At 40.6% G+C, this 20,800-nt stretch overlaps 1 protein-coding gene across 11 annotated transcripts in view; it reads left to right on the top strand.

Moving 5' to 3' along the window:
* CSGALNACT1 (chondroitin sulfate N-acetylgalactosaminyltransferase 1) overlaps positions 1–20,800 on the top strand; it is a 321,372-nt gene that overhangs the window by 132,337 nt on the left and 168,235 nt on the right. For 3 of the 11 annotated variants that reach the window (XM_061177596.1, XM_061177605.1, XM_061177604.1), the window contains exons 1-2: positions 19,796–19,966; positions 20,299–20,392. The gene's annotated coding sequence lies outside the window, so the exon portion shown is untranslated. The other 8 variants (XM_061177598.1, XM_061177601.1, XM_061177602.1 and 5 more) reach the window with 6 other exon arrangements.

Here is a 20,800-nt window from a genome sequence, read left to right as displayed (position 1 = left end):
GATCCCTAAACAATGAAACAAACACCATGTTTTGTCAAGTTTAACAAATGGGGCACATTTTTACTGATGACCTGGATGAAAGATTGAGAAGGAGTTTGTAAACGTGCCACAATGAGGTGCCTGCATGGTGGAAACACCATGTAACCGTGTGCTACTGCCTCCCTTCCAAGCCCTGTTGAGTGGTGGGTGTGCTGTGGATTGAAACTGGCCTCAGTAGAATATTTACTTCTTGGGAGTATTGGCTCTACATCAGAGCGTGATTTGTTGTTTTGTTTCCTAGACTTAAGAAAATTGCAGATTAAATTTCATAATGTCTCCTGTCTGTAGCGTTACATCATGAAAAGCACAAAAAATTGTGGAAATGTTCTTCTAATATTAAAAAACAGTTATCTGACTCAGCAAAAAATCATTCTTGCCATTGATAAGCGAGTGATGTGTTGTCTTGCTCTTGATGTAAAGTAAAGTATGGACAGGCGTTCATCTTGGAACTAATACACTTATTTGTCAGCTGCAACCATCATAGGTTTTCTACAGATACAAGAATTTAGCAAAAATTAATGAATGAATTGGCTATATGGATTTTATAATAAAGAACATTGTATATTTTATTATTATTTGTAAATTGTGTACTAATACTCTACATCAGTAAAATTCATAATTTACGTATGTACATAGGTATAGATATACAGGCAATTCCTCTTTTTCCAGAGAGCTGGTTGTTAACATTCGCCAGCACACCACTGAATCATTCCTCTAAAACTAGTTAAAAGTGTTGTTATTTTTTTAAAAAATTAATTAATTAATTTATTTTTGGCTGTGTTGGGTCTTCATTTCTGTGGGAGGGCTTTCTCTAGTTGTGGCGAGTGGGGGCCAGTCTTCATCGCAGTGTGCGGGCCTCTCACTATCGCGGCCTCTCCTGTTGCGGGGCACAGGCTCCAGACGCGCAGGGTCAGTACTTGTGGCTCACGGGCCTAGTTGCTCCGCGACATGTGGGATCTTCTCAGACCAGGGCTCGAACCCATGTCCCCTGCATTGGCAGGCAGACCCTCAACCACTGTGCCACCGGGGAAGCCCTCACTCAAGGTTTTCACAGTATTTTTACAATATGTTTTATAGTAGTGGGTTTCTCTGCTTATCTATTCAGAATACAAAGTAGATAATCCCTCTCCTTTTGCTTAAAAGATTTTTCTGTTACTCTGTCAGCGCCTTCCAAAGGTGCACTTCCCTGAGTCCTGCTGGCAGATTTTGGGTGGGGACACCTCACCGTCCCCCGTGAGGACCTTTGCTCCCTCTGATTCCCCTGCTTGAAACCGAGAAGGAGCATCTGACCGTGGCCGTTAGGTCATTGCTACCTGCTGGGTGTTGATGCTCTCTTTCTTGCCCAATGCCCAGAACTCAGGATATCTTAACAGTAAAAGCTAATATTATAAATTAAAAAGTTATTCTTTTCCAGCCCTAGGAAATCCTCTGTACTATGTAATGATAGCAATCACTTGAGGAGCACTCTCTGGGGTCAGATCCTGCATTTTGCACTTTCTCCTTATAGCAACCTGCTGATTAACCTCCTCAGGTAGGCCCCATCCTTACCCTCATTTTAAAAATGAGAAAACTGAGATTTAATAAGGAAAACTTGCCCGAGGTTTCAAGTAGCCAGCCTGGGATTTGAACTCAAGTTCACCCGCCATTCTAACTGCTATGTTGTCCTGTGACTGGTCAGCGGCCTGTGCTGTTTCTCCTTTGTCTCTCAAGTAAACTCACTGGCCCCTGCTTCCCTTTTTATTGCCAGAATTTAGTCAGGATTCCTTGAAATTTAGAGTCTGAGGACAGGGCCATTTTGTTGTGGTTACACATGAATGTGTAAATGATTCAAACATGTGTTTTGAAAAAGAAGAAAGTTAAGTTTGAATAGCTTCCTCCTTTCCCTCACCCCATGGGAGAACCATCATCTGTCCCGAGTGCCTGCCTGGATGTCCCCTCGATCTGCCCCATGGCACCTGCCCCCCTCACCTAGCCCCCAGTCCTTTCGGCTGGGTGATGCTGGAGCCTTCTGGAATGTTCCACACCTGGGGTCCTCACCTCCCCAGCCCAGCTGCATCACAGCCCTACAGTGAGCATTTTAAAACACAAGTTTGACCATTTCCATCTCTCAGTTAAGTTCTGTTAGTGGCTGCATGGCCTTTTGGACACGGTTCCTTGTTGTAGGGAGGCTCCCAGCCTTCTCTGCCCCCTCGCCTGCTTCCAGGGCCCCCAGGCATCTGCACGTCCGGCCACGTTTAATGCTGTTTTCCTTTCTCCTCTTCCCTCCCACCTGCCTGTCGTGGCTCAGTTGTGAGTCTGAGCCCCCTACTCTGATTAGATGCTCCCCCAGCACCTGCAATGCGCCCCCAGACCCCACAGCCTTCTGAATTTTGGATGGTGGTGGAGTAGAGGGTCTGTGAGCTCCCTGAGCGCAGGGGCTGTAGCCTCACCATAGAACTGGACCCTTGAGGGCCCTCGGGACACTTCTGTTGCATGAGTGAGAAATGGGAGGTTTGCCTGTTCAAGCACCTGCTCTCCACCCCATTAAACATTTCTCTTCTCCTTTTGAGGTAAAGAGTTCAATGTGGATGAAAATGGGTGGTTGTGATAATTACATTATGTAGATCCAGCAGGGAGGAATAATTCTGAAGGCATGACAGATGCGGCTACACTGGGAAAGAGCTCCAGCTAAGAACTTGGACGAGTCACCCCCCTCCCTGGGCTGTGGTTTCCAGGAGAAGGGGACACTGGGCGCCGTGATTGCCGGGATTCTTTCAGGTCTGTGGCCCTTACTGTCACACCTGATAGCCGATGTATTATAATTTGGGGGGGTATATTGTGCAAAGATACAAAACTTCTCAAAAGATCTGGAATCTGATTATTTCTTAATCATGATAGTGAGTACAAATCTCATTTTAAGCATATAGGAATATAATGAATTTTATTGAGTCTGTCTTGTAAAAGCTTATCTATTCTTCCTTCAAACTGTTAAATAAATGACGTGGTAACATAAATCAGTACAATTTTATTTTAAGATACCCTAACATGTAAAATATGTACATCAAAATGAATGCAAAGTAATTCAGTGAAGATATCCAGGATGCTGTTCCCAGGAGACTGCCTTTGCTTAAAATACGTTTGGAACTTCTGTTCAGAATCATCCTTAAGAACTTGCACATTCTTGTTTCTAATGCAGGCAAATCTGTCTTTGCAGGAGAGATTTGTGAACAAAGTGGGTGATCGAACTGTTTTACTGCTTTGTTTACTTATTTATTAGTTTACTTGTTCTGTGTTCATTTGGAGAACCTAGAATAGAAAAGAAAATTAACATAGTTTATATTCGTTAAAAACTAGTCAGTCCTTGGAAGAAAACACTAAACATCATGGTTTTAGATCTTGAAGGTGCTGTGAGGTTCAGACTTCTCATCCTATACAAAAAGTCTTTTCTTTAACTCGCTTGCCAGTGCCCTGGGACGGGGTTTGTCTGTGTCAGGAAGTCTGGACACCTGAATTCATTTAAGGAAACAAAGTCCCCTCATGCTATCTTTTGATTTATCTTGGACTTCAGGCCCTCTTTTTTTTTTTTTTTTTTAATAGGGAAAAATAGTGTAAAAAGTAACTAAAGATCTACCCTAATTTAACCAGAGTGTTATTTTGGTATACTTTTTCTAATTTAAAAAATATCTCATGTATATTTTATTTTATTATTATTTTTTTCATGTATATTTTATTTAAGACAAATAGAGATCCTACTGCCTGTATCTTGCCTCTTTTATTTAGCATTGTATGATGAGTACATTGCCATTCATTAAATTTTTAAAAGGTGATTTTTAGTGGTTACATTTTATTCCATCATATGTATCCATACTGTATTGACCATTTTCCTATTGTCTTATTAATAGTAGCTCCTGGATGTGTCTCTTTGCCTGTACACTCAATGATAAAACTATTATAATTAAAATATATTTACCAATTTGACAAACTAAACTGCTTCTTAAAAGCAAAATTTTTATTATTAGTACAGTTGAAATTTTTCACGTAGTCTGTTTTGTTAAATGTTCTTTTGCCTCAAATTCTGCCTTGTTTGGTATAAATATTGCTATCTAAACCTTCCTTCCATTTGTGTTTTCTAGAAACATCTTGCCCTTCTTTTTATGTTAGATTTCTGAGTCATTTGGTTTTAGGTCTGTCTTATAAACAGCATATAATGGGATGCTGGGAATCCTTGTCGTTGTTGGGGTCTGTTTAACCCATTCACATTTATTGCCATATTTGATAAATTTGATCTTTTGTCATTAAAAAAATTTTTTTTTACTTTATATGCTTCTTATTCTCTGTGCTTTTGTTATATGGATTATATTTTTGTTCTCTTTCTAGTGATTTGAAAGGCAACATCCAGTTTTTATCCTGTTGTTGCTAATTTTATAGATTTAAAAAGTAAAATTGACTCATTAGCTCTGAAAGTTCTTGTAAAAGAGGGCGTTCGAAAGAAGTCATGAGCAATGGAGCATTATTGGAGTAAGTGTCTACCCAACCAAGGAGGCTGCTCTGACAGGCAATCTCATTTGATTTCAAGTGTTGATACTTTTATGTAAAAAAAGATAGTGTTTTACAGTAAGGTCAGCTTACTGTAATTTGACCCTTTGGTTACTTAAAGACTCATTTAAAATAAAGATAGCAAAACAAAATCTTTGTCTAGGCCCTCTCTCTGCTGTGCACCCTGCCTTTTCTGTCAGCCTCACTGTGTCTCCTGTGTAAGGAGTGGCAAGCAGCCAGCCAGGCCTGCATGGGCAGTGTGGTGAGGCAGAAATAGCTCTGAATATTAGGTCCTTTCCTTCTGGGCTTCAGTTTCCACATCTGGAAGTTTAGGAGGTTGGGACACATAATCTCTGAGGTCACTTCTAGGTTTCAACCTTCTATGATTAAAGAGAGTTTATTAAACACTTATTTGCATAGCTTCAGTACCAGGCCCTATGGAGAATGAGAAGCACAAAACCTGTCTGTGTTTAAAAAGTAGAGAAAAGGTCCTAAGTTGATAACAGACTCTGTCTTGATAAAAGACTGTGTCTTGATCTGTGTGGTGGTTACATTGTGTATATGTATGTAAAAACGCATTGGCTGTACCTTTAAGATGAAGGCAACTTAATCACTTTACTTGTGTGTTTTATACCTTGATAAACAAGATAAATAAACCAAAAAAAAAAAGAGAGGAGAAAAACTGGCAAGATGTTTAAAGGTTGTGTTTATAAGGCAGGATGGTGTATGGAGAATTCGTAGGAAGTAGATAGTGAGTTTGAATCCTGACAACATCAACTATTAGCCTTCAAATCACATTATTTAAGCTTTTGAGACTCAGTTTCTTAAGTGAAGATGAAATTTACAGTGTCTACTTTATGAGGCAGTCAGGGGTATTAAGTGAGTTACAAGGCACATAAAGCACCTGGCATGTAGTAGATGATCAATACCTATTTTTAAGAGGAGGCAGTAAGAGTATTAAACAAACATATGACAGATTCAAAGAACTAAAATACTTTACATTAATCTTTTGAAATCACCCCAATATAAATAAAACTCAGAAAGCCCAGTGTTAAAGAGACTATGAAGAAAAAGCTAGACTCATATTTTTCTGGTGACATTGCAAATTGGTAATGCTTCTTGAGAGCTCCTGGCAACTTATAATAAAAGTCACCCAACTGATTATGGTCTTTAAGCTGGTAGTCCCACTTTTCAGATTACAGCCTGAGGAAATAGCTCAAAAAGGAAAAAGAAAATTTATTTATTTAAAAATGCTTGACTGAATTATAATGGGTGGAAACAATTAGCTGAAAGATGGCTTAATTAAACCGTTTTAGCAATACAGTGGAATATTTCTCCATTTAAAATGACAGATATGAGGACCAAGTAGATGCATGGAGAATTCAAGCAAAAAAGTTAGAAAATAGTGTGCACATCTGAACACAACCACATAAAACCCATGCCTGTGCAATGATAAAGGTTGGAAGCAAACTTTGTGAATCTCCAGTTTTATGTGGGAAAGAGGTGATCTATATTTTAATTTTTGGTTTATTATGTTGATAGTATAATGATTGCTAAGTCAGTCAATAAAAATAAAAATGATATGTTCTGAGATAGAACAGAGTATCTATGAAAAGAGAGTGTATGAACTACAGAATAAAAATGCAGAGCAGAAATACAGGTCGAATTATAGAAAAATAGACATTATGCTTCCCTTAATTTTTAAGCATTTGCCTCACCAATGCATCCTGAAAGTAGTTATCACACTTGATAACTGATATCACACATGCTTTTCCCAGAAATAATTTTCAAGGCAGCTAAGACCCTCAAATTTGGAGAAGAAAACTCATAGAGAAGTTGATTTTAGGGATATCTGGTTCCCTGTCAGCTGCATTTTTTTTCCAGCGGCTTTTCCTTCTTTTCTTTTGTGACAAAGGAGGCAGTTTTATAGATGCTGAAATGGTTTACAATTGCCTTATTTAGTTGCCCTTATTTTTTATGTCTCTCCAAAGAGTAACAAAAATTCATCATTTAAAAAGAGAAAATGATCAGCTTTTAGTGTAAAGAGAGAATAGCCACTTTAGAGAACCAACAGGAATGGAGATAAATGGAGCCTGGCCCCGTGGCCACAACATGCTGAGTACTTTGGATCATCTCAGATGTTGGAAGCTTTACAGGGAAAATGGAATGAGCTGCGGGCAATGGGGTGCCTCCTTTTTAACTACCTGAAAGCCCAAACCAACTTTAAAAAAAATGTATATTTAATTTTTTAATTGAAATATAGTTGACATACAACATGATGTTTAGTTTCAGGTGAGGTGTACCACATAATGATTCGACATTTGCATACATTATGAAATGGTCTTCCTTATGCTGTGTATTACATCCCCTGACTTATTTATTATATAACTGATAAAACTGGAAGTTTGTATCACTTAATCCCCTTCACTTATTTCACCCAACCCCCCCTCTCCTCCTCTCTGGCAACCACCCATTTGTTCTGTGTATCTAAGAGTCTGTTTTCATTTTGTTTTGTTTGTTTATTTTGTTTTTTAGGTGCTACATATAAGTGAAATTGTGTAGTATTTTTCTTTCTCTGACTTATTTCATTCAGCATAATACCCTCTATATCCATCCATGTTGTTGCACATGGCAAGATTTCATTTTTTAGTGGTCAAGTAGTATTCTGTGTTTTATATATATGTGTGTGTGTATGTGTGTGTGTGTGTGTATGTGTGTATGTATATATATATATATACATAACCACATCTTCTTTATCCGTTCATCTACTGATGGGCACTTAGGTTGCTTCCATGCCTTGGCTATTGTAAATAATGCTGCAATGAACATAAAGGTGCATACATCTCTTTGAATTACTGTTTTTATTTTCTTTGTGTAAAAACCTACAAGTGAAATTGCTGGATTATATGGCAGTTCTGTTTATACTTTTTCAAGGAACCTCCATACTGATTTCCACAGTGGCTGTACCAATTTACATTCCCTCCAACAGTGTAGGAGGGTTCCCTTTTCTCCACATCTTCTTGTTATTTCTGGTCTTTTTTGATGATAGCTGTTCTGACAGGCATGAGGTGGTGTCTCATTGCAGTTTTGATTTGCATTTCCCTGATCATTAGGGATGTTGAGCATCTTTTCATGTGTCTGTTGGCCATCTATACATCTTCTTGGAAAAATGGTCATTCAGGTCTTCTGCTCATATTTCAGTCAGGTGTTTGTTTTGATGTTGAGTTGTATGTACTTTGTATATTTTGGGTATTAACCCCTTATCAGATATATCATTTGCAAATATCTTCTCCCATTAAGAAGGCTGCCTTTTCATTTTGTTGATTGTTTTCTTTGCCGTGCAGAAGCTTTTTAGTTTGCTGTAGTCACATTTATTTTTGCTTTTGTTTCCCTTGCCTGAGAAGACATACCAAAAATATTGCTAAGACTGGTGTCAAAGAGCATAATGCTTATGTTTTCTTCTAGGAGTTTTATTGTTTCAGGTCCTGCATTTAAATCTTTAATCCACTTTGAATTTATTTTTGTGCATTGTGCGAGAAAATAGTCCAGTTTGATTCTTTTGCATGTAGCTGTCCAGTTTTCCCACTACCATTCAATGGAGAGGCTGTCTTTTCCCCATTGTATAGTCTTCCCTCCCTTGTCGTAGGTTAATCGAGCATATAACTATGGGTTTATGTCTAGGCTCTCTATTCTGTTCCATTGATGTATATGTCTGTTTCTGTGTCATACCATACTGTTTTGATTGCTGTAGCTTTGCCGTATAGTCTGAAGTCATTTCTGTGAAAAATATTCTAGTTTGAGAAAAATGACATTGGGGTTTTGATAAGAATTGCATTGAATCTGTAGATTGCTTTGAGTAGTATGGTCATTTTAACAATATTAATTCTTCCAATCCACGAGCATGGTACATCTTTCCATCTGTTTCTGTCATCTTCAATTTCTTTCATCAGTGTCTTATAGTTTTCTGTGTCTTTCACCTCCTTGGTTAGACTTATTCCTAGGTATTTTATTCTTTTTGATGCAGTTGTAAATGGGATTGTTTTCTTAATTTCTCTTTCTGATAGTTTGTTGTTAGTGTGTAGCAACACAACAGGTTTCTGTATATTAATTTTATATCCTGCAACTTTACTGAACTCATTTATTAGTTTTAACAGTTTTTTGGTGACATCTCTAGGATTTTCTATATATAGCATCATGCCATCTGCAAACAGTGACAGTTTTCCTCATTCTTTTCCAATTTGGATGCATTTTATTTCTTTTTCTTGTCTGATTGCTGTAACTAGGACTTCTAACACTGTGTTGAATAAAATTGGCATCCTTGTTCCTGATCTTAGAGGAAATGCTTTCAGCTTTTCACCATTGCATATGATGCTAGCTGTGGGCTTATATATGGCCTTTATTTGTGTTGAGTTATGTTCCCTCTATACCCACTTTGTTGAGCATTTTTATCATAAATGGATTTGAATTTTGTCAAAAGTTTTTTCTTTATCTATTGAGATGATCATATGATTTTGATTCTTCAATTTGTTAATGTAGTGTATCACATTTGCAGATATTCAACCATTCTCGTATCCTCAGATAAATTCTACTTGATCATGGTGTATGATTCTTTTAATGTACTGTGAATTTGATTTACTAATATTTTGTTGAGAATTTTTGCATCTGTGTTCATCAGTGATATTGGCCTGTAATTTTCTCTTTTGTTGTCTGGTTTTGGTATCAGGGTGATACAGGCCTGGTAGAATGAGTTCGGAAGCATTCTTTCTATTCAGTTTTTTTGGAATAGTTTGAGAAGGTAGAATTCATCTGTGAACCCATCTGGTCCCAAACTTTTTCTTATTGGGAGTCTTTTAAATTACTAATTTAATTTCCTTACTGGTAATTGGTCTGTTCATGTTTTCTATTTCTTTTTGATTCAGTCTTGGGAGAGTGTACCTTTCTAAGAATTTGTGCATTTCTTCCAGGTTGTCCATTTTATTGCTGAATAGTTGTTGTAGTAGTCTCTTATGATCCTTTGTATTGCTGTGGTGTCAGTTGTAATTTCTCCTTTTTCATTTGTCTTTATTGATTTGGGCTCTCTCCCTATTTTTCTTGATGAATCTGGCTAAAGGCTTATCGATTTTGTTTATCTTTTCAAGGAACCAGCTCTTAATTTCATTGATCTTTTTTATTGTGTTTTTTTTTTTAGTCTCTATTTCATTCATTTCTGCTCTGATCTTTATGATTTCTTTCCTTCTACTAACTTGGGTTTTGTTTTTTCTTCTTTTTCTAGTTCCTCTAGGTGTAAGGTAGAATTGTGTATTGGAGATATTTTTTTGTTGTTCCCTGAGGTAGGCTCATATTCCCTTTCAGAACTGCTGCATCCCACTGATTTTGGATCGCTGTGTTTTCTATTTTCATTTGTCTAATTGTGATCTTTTCATTCTTTTAATTTCTAATTGTGGTCTTTTCTTTTCTACTTAGAGAAGTTTAGCATTTCCTGTAAAGCCAGTTTAGTGGTGCTGAATATTTTAAGCTTTTGTTTTTACATAAAACTCTCTATCTCTCCCTCAAAACTGAATGATAGCTTTGCCAGGTAGACTATTCTTGGTTTTTTTGTTTTTTGTTGTTGTTTGTTTTTTCTTGTCATCATTTTGAATATATTGTGCCTCTCCCTTCTGGCCTGCAAAGTTTCTGCTAATAAGTCAGAGGATAGTCTTAGGGGAGTTCCCTTCTATATAATGAGTTGCTTTTCTTTTGCTGCTTTTAGGATTCTCTCTTTATCTTTAATTTTTGCTGTTTTAATTACAATATGTCTTGGTGTGGACCTCTTTGGGTTCATCTTGTTTGGGACTCTCTGTGCTTCCTGGACCTGGATGTCTGTTTTCTTTCCCAGTTAGTGAATTTTTCAGCTATTATTTCTTCAAATAAATTCTCCGTCCCTTGGTCTCTCTTCTTCTGGGATCCGTATAATGTGAATGTTAGAATGCTTGAGTTGTCTCAGAGGTCTCTTAAACTGTCCTCATACTTATTTATTTATTTACTTATTTAGATTCTTTTTAAAAGTTATTTTATTGAAATATTGTTGATTTACAATGTTGTGTTAGTTTCAGGTGTGCAGCAAAGTGATTCAGTTATTCATATACATGTAAATATATATATTCTTTTTTTTACATCCTATTCCATTATAGGTTATTATAAGATGTTGAGTATAGTTCCCTGTTCTATACAGTAGGTCCTTATTGGTTATCTATCTTACATATAGTAGTGTGTATATTTTAATCCCGAACTCCTAATTTATTCCAAACTGTCCTCATTTTTAAAAATTCATTTTTTCTGTTCAGCTAGATGATTTCCACTACTTTGTCTTCCAGATCACTTATCTGTTTCTTTGTATCATCTAATCTACTGTTGAGTCCTTCTAATGTATTTTAAATTTCAGTTACTTTATTCATCGTCTCTGTTTGGTTCTTCTTTATATTTTTTAACTGTGTTAAGTTTCTCACTGGGTTCATCCATTCTTTTCCCAAGTTCATTGAGCATCTTTATGGTCATTACTTTGAACTCTATTGGGTGGACTGTTTCTCTCCACTTCATTTAGTTCTTTTTCTGAGGTTTTGTCTTGTTCCTTTGTTTGGAACATATTCCTCTGTTTCCTTATTTTCCCTAATTCTCTGTATTTATTTCTATGTATTATTTTAGGTTGGTCACATTTCCCTGTTGGAGAAGTGGCCTTATGTAGGAAATGTCCTGTGGGGCCCAGCAGCACAGTGCCCTCACCAGAGCTATATGCTCTGGGGTACCCCTGTGTTCGCTGTGTGGGCCCTTCTGTTGTGGTGAGGCCAACTTCTCTGGGTGTGGCTGGTGAGCAAGACTACCTCAGGCCTGGTTGGCTGCCAGGCTCTGCCTCGTGCAGTGGCTGGTTGCTCGCTGGTGTGTGGGGCCAGGTCTCCCTGGCTGCATGGCCTGGGTGGTGGGCCTGGAAGTGGTGCCAGCCCACTGGTGGGCAGGCAAGCCCCTGGCAGTAATAGGCTAGAGGGAGGGCTCCAAAATGGTGCTCGCCAGCACCAGTGCCCAGGTGGCAGAAAGAGCCCTCAAAATGGCTGCCGCCGGTGTCTATGTCCCCAGGGTGGGGGTGGGGGGTCCCAGTTGCCTCCTGCCTCTCTCAGAGACTTTCCAAGATCAGCAAGAGGGTCTCACTCAGGCTTCTTTCAAATTACTGCTTCTGCCCTGCTTCCCAGAGCATGTGAGATTCTGTGTGCCCTTTAAGAGTGGAACTCTATTTCCCACAGCCCTCATGTTCTCCCATATACAAGCCCTGCTGGCCTTCAAAGCCAGACATTCTGGGAGCTCGTCTTGCCAGTGCAGGACCCCTGGGCTGAGGAGCCCAATGTGGGGCTCGGACCCCTCACTCCTTGGGGAGATTGTGGTTATCATGCAGTTTGTGGGTGGCCCACCTGGGGGTATGGGTCTTGACTACACCACGTCTCTGTCCCCCACCCATCTTGTGGTTCCTTCTTTATATCTTTAGCAGTGGAAGATCTTTTCTGTTGGTCTTTAGGTTGTTCTCATCAATAGTTGCTCTGTAAATAGTTGTAATTTTGGTGTGTCCATGGGAGGAGGTGAGCTCAGGGCCTTCCTACGCCACCATCTTGGCCACACCTCCCAAGTCAATGTTTTAGTGTTTTTTGAAGTGAAAAAGATTGTTAGTGTGTACAGGGGAACATGGTGGGCTCTGATTGAGGGACCGTCCTCCTTTTCCTTGGGCCTTCCCTTAGCGCTGTCCTTTGGGAACAGCCTTTGGGAATGCCTCTGGGAAATAGTGAAGGGATTTGCTAGGTGCGGGTGCTCAAAGAGATGGAGGAAGCTTTGTACCGGAAATGTGTTTGGTGTCATGGAAAAGTTTTGACCCAAGTTACAAAATGCAAGGTGTATTACCCCAAAGAGGACTGGCAAAATCACCAACCTGGAAGGAGTCTTAGAAATTGATTAGTCCAAACCCTTGATTTTACTGAAGAGGAGACAGACTCCAGGAAGAGAAATGGCTTGCCCAAGTTTATAGTCATCCCTGAGGACATGGCCAAAACCAAATCTGTTGATTTCCAGGTATTATTTTTCCTGCTCCCCCTGCTGTAGTTCCCCTGCCTTCCACCACCGCTTCATTACTGACCTTTTCTGTGCTACCACGATTAGACTTCAGACTTAGAAATGTAGCCGTTTAATGCACAGAGTTTCTTTAAGCCATCAGAGGTGTGAATCAGCAAATTGTGACCCACAGCACTGGTCCAGGATCCTGTTTGTCTAGCAGAGGGAGAGAAGTTTAATTTCAGGAGCTCAACCTGGGTTCACATCCCAGCTCCACCACTGGGCTGGTGAAGGACGTGAGCTTCTCTGAACTTTGGTATCCTCATCATAGTAGGTAGTACCCAACTCTTAGGTTCCTTAGGTGAGGATAAAATGGCTCAATGTTAGCCATTGTTATTGAGGCTCATCACAGTAGGTAGTACCCAACTCTTAGGTTCCTTAGGTGAGGATAAAATGGCTCAATGATAGCCATTGTTATTGAGGCTCTGAGGATAGTTAGAACTATTTCTGTGAAAAATCCTAAGGAAATAAAAAAATTCTCTCTATATAATATAGCAACAATCAGAAATCTTTCTTTGGTAGTCTTTTATGGGTCTAGTGTAGCCTAATTTTTTCTGTAGCTTTTCATCCAACCACGTATCTTAATTGCCTCAAAATATAACTACTCCTAATCTTTAAAATGTTTTCCCTATTTTTGTCTCTCTACTCAATAATTTTTATAGCTTTATTGAGGTATAATTGATATATAATAAACTCACATATTTAAAGTATACAATTTGATTAGTTTTGATATACACATGAAACCACCCCCCAAATCAAGATAATGAACATATGTACATCATCAGGAAAGTCTTCTTCTGCCCCTTGGTAATCCCACCATCCTACCCCTCCTGCTCCCTCCTGGCCCCTCCCAACCCTCCACACCCATCCCCAGGCAAATGCTGATCTGCTAGAATTTTATATTATGCAATCATGCAGTATGTTTACTATTTGTTTGGCTTCTTTTACTCAGCATCATTATCATCCTGTTCATATGTGTACCAATAGTTCATTCCTTGTTACTGCTGATTACTCCAATAATATTTTCTTTGTTTACTCTTTACCCCTGTCTTGCTTAACTGGCCATGGTATGGAATGAAAACATATTTTAATGATTTTTAAATATTCCTTGATTAAATATCTGTGTTTCTCTTTCTTAGTTTTCATTTTGTTGTTATCCAGTATACTTAGTAAATAGTATATAGGAATTGTACGTTCCCTGAGAGCAACACCCATTATATTCTGTATGCATATTTTAAAAAATTGATATCCATAAGCAATATTACTATTTATTTATTTGAACACTGAGATGAACATTTTCTCCTGTCTTGTTGGCTCTCACTACAAAAAAAGCATCCTTCCATTGGCTTGACTCAATAAATTGATTGAATAAATTCAATTATATGAATATTTACACATAGTTTTCATTTTTATGGTGAAATATTTATTCTGTTAATGTTATAGTCTTTTTTTGAAAATGTGGACAGTATGTTCTCAATTCCCTTGCAGCTGGAGCATAACATGAAATAAACTAAAAAAAATTGATACAGCAAAAGTAATACATTTGCAAGATAATAAGAGATCATTTGGGCAGCAAGTCCATTTTTGTAATGACTTTTTACCAACATCATAGTATCTCTCAACTGTTGACATTTCTGCATCTGGGAAGGGAGAAGATAAAAATTACCATTCAAAACGCCCGTTCAAGTTTGGCAAAAGGTTTAATTTCTTCATCTATCACAGTGTTACGAGCCCTATGAATACTATAGATCAAACCTCAGTGCCAGAAGTGCAGAGACTTGGCAGTGGCGAGGGCAGAGTTTAGCCATAGGGAATCATAAAGAAAGCCAGAGAAAAGAAAGTTCACCCATCCTGCACCTTAGACTTGTGTTCTGGGCGGTTGTCCTAGGAAGCTTGGGAATGCACTAATTTAAAAACTGAGCCCATAAATGGAGTTGTATATACTGACCTTAAAGATGCCGAAAGGATTCTAGGAGCAGATAAATTTTTATGTAACACGGTAAAAAGTAAGTCAGTTACTTTCTGTGCTGGAAGGTTAACTTGGAGATGATCTGTTCCAGACTTTTATTTTGCTGGTGACCAGCCCAAGGTCACACAATAACTTAATGGCAGAACTGGGACTAGATCTGGGATTTCTGAACCACACACTCACGCCCTCTCTGTGTTGCTGCTTCTGTTGTGTTGGGGCTGGTTTGTTGGTGTGTATGGTGCTGGAATGTGTGATTCGTTCTCTCTGAGCTGCTCCGTGTAAGGGTCCCTGTTCCCTGGGGCACCTCAACCTGACGGGCTCTTCTTCCTGAGCATTCTGTCTTTGGGGGGTGGGCGTACTTTGGTGAATGGGGGGTTGTGCTTCTGGCTCTATTAATTATGTGAGATGTGACATTTGGTTAATGGACAAACCCATGATTTTGATCGTCAAATTACCCATTATCAACTAGTCTGGTAGAATCTTTATATTCAGGAAGGCCACAACTTTAAGTCTTGCAAGAGCTTGTGCTTTTTAAAGTTCCCTTCCCTCCCCTTCACATCGAAGTCTAGATGCTGTCCTGCCTCATCTTCCTCTGTCTGTGTTGCTTGTTCCTCTCTGCAATGTATCTTTTCCACAGATGGAATCCTAGTGGGGAGGGGAGCCAGCTGATAAAGACCATCCTCCTTCACTGAGAACCATGGCCTGGTCCAACCCCTTATTTACAGATCTGGAAACACAGGCTAAGAAGTTATGGACTTGTATGCAATCTCACAGCAACAGATTTAAGATGATGGTTTAGCTCAGGCCACTGTAACAAAACACCACAGGCTGGGAGTCTTATCAGCAACAGCCACTTGTTCCTCACAGTTCTGGAGACTGGAAGTCCAAGATCACGGTGTCAGCATGGTCTGGTTCTGGTGAGGGCCCTCTTCCAGGCTGCGGACAGCTGACTTCTCACTGTGTCCTCACGTGGCAAAAAAAGAGCAGGCTAGCTCTCTCGCGGTGTCTCATGAGGGCACTAATCCCACTCAAGAGGGCTGCACCCTCATGACCTAATTACCTCCCAAAGACCCCACATCCAAATACTAACATACTGGGATTAAAATTTCAAATATGAAGTTTGGGGGGGCAGAAATATTCAGTCCGTAACAGATGAAAACCTGAATCTCTTGCTCTGCTCAGGGTTTAAGTGCAGCAGGTCTCCCTCATTAGCATCTGTGATGTTGTCTAGCATGTGCCGGCAGCTGCAGCATCTCATAGGGGCAGGGCTGGCCTTGGAGGAGTTTCCTGGGAGAGGGCGTTGAGTGTAACTGCAGACTGTGCTGCGAAAGAGCTCTCTTTTATGAAGGAGCATCAACTATCTGCCTGTATCCCAGCTGATTTAGGAGAAAGATTGTGTTATTGGTCTTAAAATCAACGGCAAACAGAGCGCTTTAGTTTCTTTCCGAGCGATTAGACGTAACCCCCATTCTCTCCAGTCCTAGCCCATTTTTTCTGATGCTCTAACGGCATATTATTTGCGTCTCTATTTAGCATGTGAGTCATTTCATTCTCTCTCGTATTGGTGGTTTACATGTTGATTGTGTGGAGACGGCTCACACAGGGGCCTCACAAGGACCCCACGGCCTAGGGTAGGAGGCACTTGGTAAATCCTTGGAGCATAAGGAAATCTACTTGATACCTTTAAGGTAATATTAGACCCATGCATTTTGAAAGAGACTTCAAATAATTTAGCATCATAATTCTGTTCATCATCTTGGTAGTTCTGGTCATAGTATCTGTGCTTATCCTCACTTATCAGAGTGAGAAACTGAAGTGAAGAAAGTGAGGGTGGCCGACTTCACGGGCAGGATTAGGAATAAGAAAGGGGCAACTTCTCATTCAGTCCGCGTCTGTACACACAAGACCAGAACACAGAGACCCTGTTTTTCATTTCACAGAAGAATAGAAGACAACATTTGGGGGGAAGAACTCATGACTTTTAAAGTCAGTTGAGTCCTAAAACATATTGTTTTCAGTAAAATTATTTAATGTGGAAGGAATCTCGTCAAGCCTATAATCACATGCCACTTGTAACATGTAGCATGCAAGGGCACTTTCTTTTCTGAAACATACTCTTGAGAAAGATAATTTTAGAAGTTGGCTGCGCAGTTCCCGACCCTAAGCCTGCTATGTCTCCCAGTGCTGCTACCCAGGGGACTCCATTGATTTATACAAATGAAAACACTACCATCAAGATTTTAAAACATGTATATTACTATCCACATTTGCACAAAGAAAATCCCACCAGGCAGCCTGAGTTGGCTGACACGTTTCTAGTCTTTCGGTGCTTTTGTTTGTTATTTTAGGCACACTGATGATGAAAGGGTTTTTTCGTCTTCCCGTCTTACTTTTCACATTTCAGGAATCAATGTGTCCGACACAGATGTGGTTTAGATGGATTAAAGATTTAGATTTACATTTATGAATATAAGGAAGCCTTGGAACTTAACCTACACAGATGGCTATAGTCACACCATTGGACCAATTGTGCCTTTGAAGTTCTTTGCTAGTGCTGTTGACTTTCGCTTATTCATTGTATGTTGAATAGCACGGCTTCCTAGATTGTTAAAATAGTATTGATCTCAGTGTGCTCATTTTCAACTGCTCTTTTCCATAGTTGATTTTTGGCGGGCTTCTTTGGCATGATTAAAAGCTGACTTATTTATGGAATGCTGCTAATTGACGGATGTCAAACTCTATTACTGTGGCCGTGGGGTGAGGCAGGCTTCCCAACCTTTAGAATCCCAACTGGGAGATTTCCAAAACCGAGTGTGTGATTTTCCCATGGACGCTCTCCCAGCCACTCTCAGGCACATCCTGCCTTCTCCTGCTCACTCTTTACCATAACTAGAACTCGGGAAGCCACAGAAGCCCCTCTGTAATCCACAGAAGCCCCTCTGTAATCCTCACTCTCTAGGCCAAACTATTGAGAACAGCAGGGCATCAGATGACAGGAGAGGAGCCCTCAGACCTGGATTTAGCCTGAGGGATGTCGACGAGAACTATTTTCTGAATTGGACAAAGCAAGGTACTGTCTCTACTCTGTGCCTGCAGTTGCTTCCCTGGATTTAGCTTTTATTTTTAGCACATTGTTATTGTCTATTTCTTTAATACTCAGGAAGGCTTGTCCAAGAGTGGTTCTGTCACTGTGATTTCTTATGAAGGATGAGGGATTCAGGAGTCTGGGGAGGGTCTTTGTTCCCAATACCTCACTGGCAGCCTTTGGATGCTGGCAGCATATCTGCCAGGTTACCACTGGCGGCAGCCACCCACCTGTTGGAGAACCACCCGTGAGGACTAGCGCTTGCAGACAAGGCCATGTTGCATCCTAGAAGAAGTAAAGGCTTGCGTTTCTTTCTCTTTTTCGAGCTTCGGTTTTGAAGTCAGGAAAATCCTGGCTTTACCACGTACCAGTCGGAGAGGTTTCTTAACACCTTTGAGCCTCGTTTTCCCCATCTGTGAAATGGGGATGTTAATGCAGACATCCATGGCGTCGCTGTGGGGATGGGAGGAGCTCACACGCAGAGCCGCTCGCTCAGTGTGCGGCGTGTGGTGGGCGTGTGGGCGATGACACTTCCCTTCCTCCTAACAGGGTGTTAGCTGGACACACCCACCTGTCCTTTGCATACTTGTGGTTCACCTCCAGTAATTTTCCATGATGCTAATTCCCGTCCCACCCTGATCTCTAGGGAGTCTTGCCTGTGGTTCTGCCTTCCTGTCTCTTTCCTTTTCCATCACCAGCTAGAGATGACTACCTTCTCAGGGCACATGATGTTTGGAACTGCTAAGGAGACAATGTACTTCCCAGAGCCAAGGATCTGAGTGTTAATGAGTTCTTTACTAGGAAAAGAGGAGGCGCTGGGTTGTCCTGTGGCTCTTAACCTGCAGTTTGGCATCGCCAGAACCAGGCACTGAGGGGCCGGATGAATGGGGCCTCTGTGTGTAGATGAAAACACTGAGCGTTTCTCTTCAAGTTGCTGGAGTGAGAAGAACAAATTAGATTATTAATGATCATGTGGTAGTATGAGCCGACAGTCTATTTAGTTTCACTGTTAAAACAAATGTGGTTTTGAATGATGTGGGCTTTTCCTCTTTTTATTTATTTGGCAAAGAATATTCATTACGGATATCAATAAAGACCACGTCAGTGATTCAGCCTCCAAAGCTGCCCCCTGCATGCTAAGAGGCAGAAAAGGACATTTAAGTGGTTGAGAATGAGAAGAGAGCCTGGAAGCCAAATTATGAACTCATTTCAACTCCTGGCCCGCAGACTCTGGAGGGTAACATTATTTGTTGTCAAGGAAGGAAACAACTCAGATTCGGGTCCAAGTGATTATTCGATCTTGGCATTGCTGCCGTTCTGCCAACTGCAGTTCCATTTCGACATAGATTAATTCGCCAGGCAGGGACGGAAGTGGCTTTTAGGAGAGGCATTGCCGCGGGGCCCCGGCTGGCCCACCCGCAGGAAAGTGGTGAGAGTGTGTGCACACGGATGGCCTCCCAACTTCTACAGCGACGCACCTCACACTTGTACTGACTTAGTGCCAATGCCGCAGAGAGAACCTTCAAACTTAACGGGAGGGAGGAACAAACATGTGACAGCCCCGCTCTAGCACCAGGAGGCCAGCGCCGCCGGGACTAGTGAGTGGTCGCAGACCTGAGCAGCTTATCAGTCTTTTCTTTGTCCTCGTATAACCACCCTGGGCCTTTTTTAATTCCTGCGTGTGAAAAGGGAACCATATAGTATTTTTTATTTTTTGCTATGACTTGAATTATAAAGACAAATGAGATGAAATCACAAACTCGGGAAAGACGACTCTGCGTGAATGAGTTGAAGGTAGCATTATTAACATCTACTTAACAGGGAGGCTCAATCCTCTCCAGAGTATTTTCCTTGCCTTCGCTTCCCGGGTGTTTTGCTCGTACCTCTTCCCCATCCGCGTTGATCTCCGTGGACCCAGGGGCGGCTCGGTGGGTTCCTGCAAGGCGGGGCGCGGGGGCGCGGGGCGCGGGGCGCGGGGCCGGGGCGGGGCAGGTACCCAGGGCGGTGCGCGCCCCCGGGGTCGGTGCGCGGGGGCGTCCGCGGGGGCGCGCGTCCCGGGGAGCTGGGCTCTCCAACTTCCCGGGGATTTGCTGTTTCGTAACATTTCAGTCCCTACGACCATTAAAAAAAAAAAAAGTGCCGGCGCCGTGCGCGGTCTCCTGACCCCACCTGAGCTGCGGCTTCCGTGCGGACGCAGCGCCCAGGGCCCAGCGGGCGGCGGGCACCCTGCTTCGGTGCGAGGTTTGCTTTTTGGGGTCTTTTCCGAGCATGTGACTCTGCTTTGCTTTTACACACACTTCTACATGGCTCTCAGCATTTGTTTTAAACCTTGATTATCTCTCTGTGTGTGTGTGTGTGTGTGTGTGTGTGTGTGTGTGTGTTTTAACAAATATTTTGCATTTTACCCATTAAGATAGAAAGGGGAAAATACCATCCTGCTTTTTGGGGCAGGACTTTGGATGAATTGTATTTTATCTCCTAAATGATTTAAAATTTCGTAATTTAAGACATGGAAATTCACAAGGGCGACTCCTATTTTTATTTTATTTTATTTTTTGTATTTTAGATTCCTTTCCATTTCAAGGAGAGAAGTCAAGATATTATTACCCAGTGAAAAAATGATGTAGTTTCATCATAACCTTCTTTTCCTGTACTTCCAGGTAAGTGAGTCTGTTAATCATGAATTGCTTAAGAAATGAACCTCTGTATGATTTGAGTTTATTCAGTATTGTGGCTGTGTTTGAAATGTGCTAAATTTCATTTTACTTTCCATTAATAACAAATTACTATTTTAAGATATGAGTACTTTTTCAACGTAATACAATTACTTGGCTGCTTTGGAAAAGCCTTTTCTTCACTTGTAAAGCCTGTAATCGACATTTAACTTTGCCAACTTCCTCAGAATTTGTCTCTTCTCAGAGTGGCAAATGCCTGAAACCAGTAATGTAAACAGTTAGAAGAACTGCATAATTCTTTTTAAAAAAAGTTCACTTAAATAGGAACATTTGTTCTCCTTTTGGAAGTTGTGACAAAATGTTAAGCTTTCTCAAATATTTAACTCATAATCA

This window comes from Eubalaena glacialis, chromosome 20 (genome assembly GCF_028564815.1).
Source record: "Eubalaena glacialis isolate mEubGla1 chromosome 20, mEubGla1.1.hap2.+ XY, whole genome shotgun sequence".
In the NCBI taxonomy this organism is placed as follows: domain Eukaryota; kingdom Metazoa; phylum Chordata; class Mammalia; order Artiodactyla; family Balaenidae; genus Eubalaena; species Eubalaena glacialis.
This window is presented reverse-complemented; position numbering and strand designations above follow the sequence as displayed.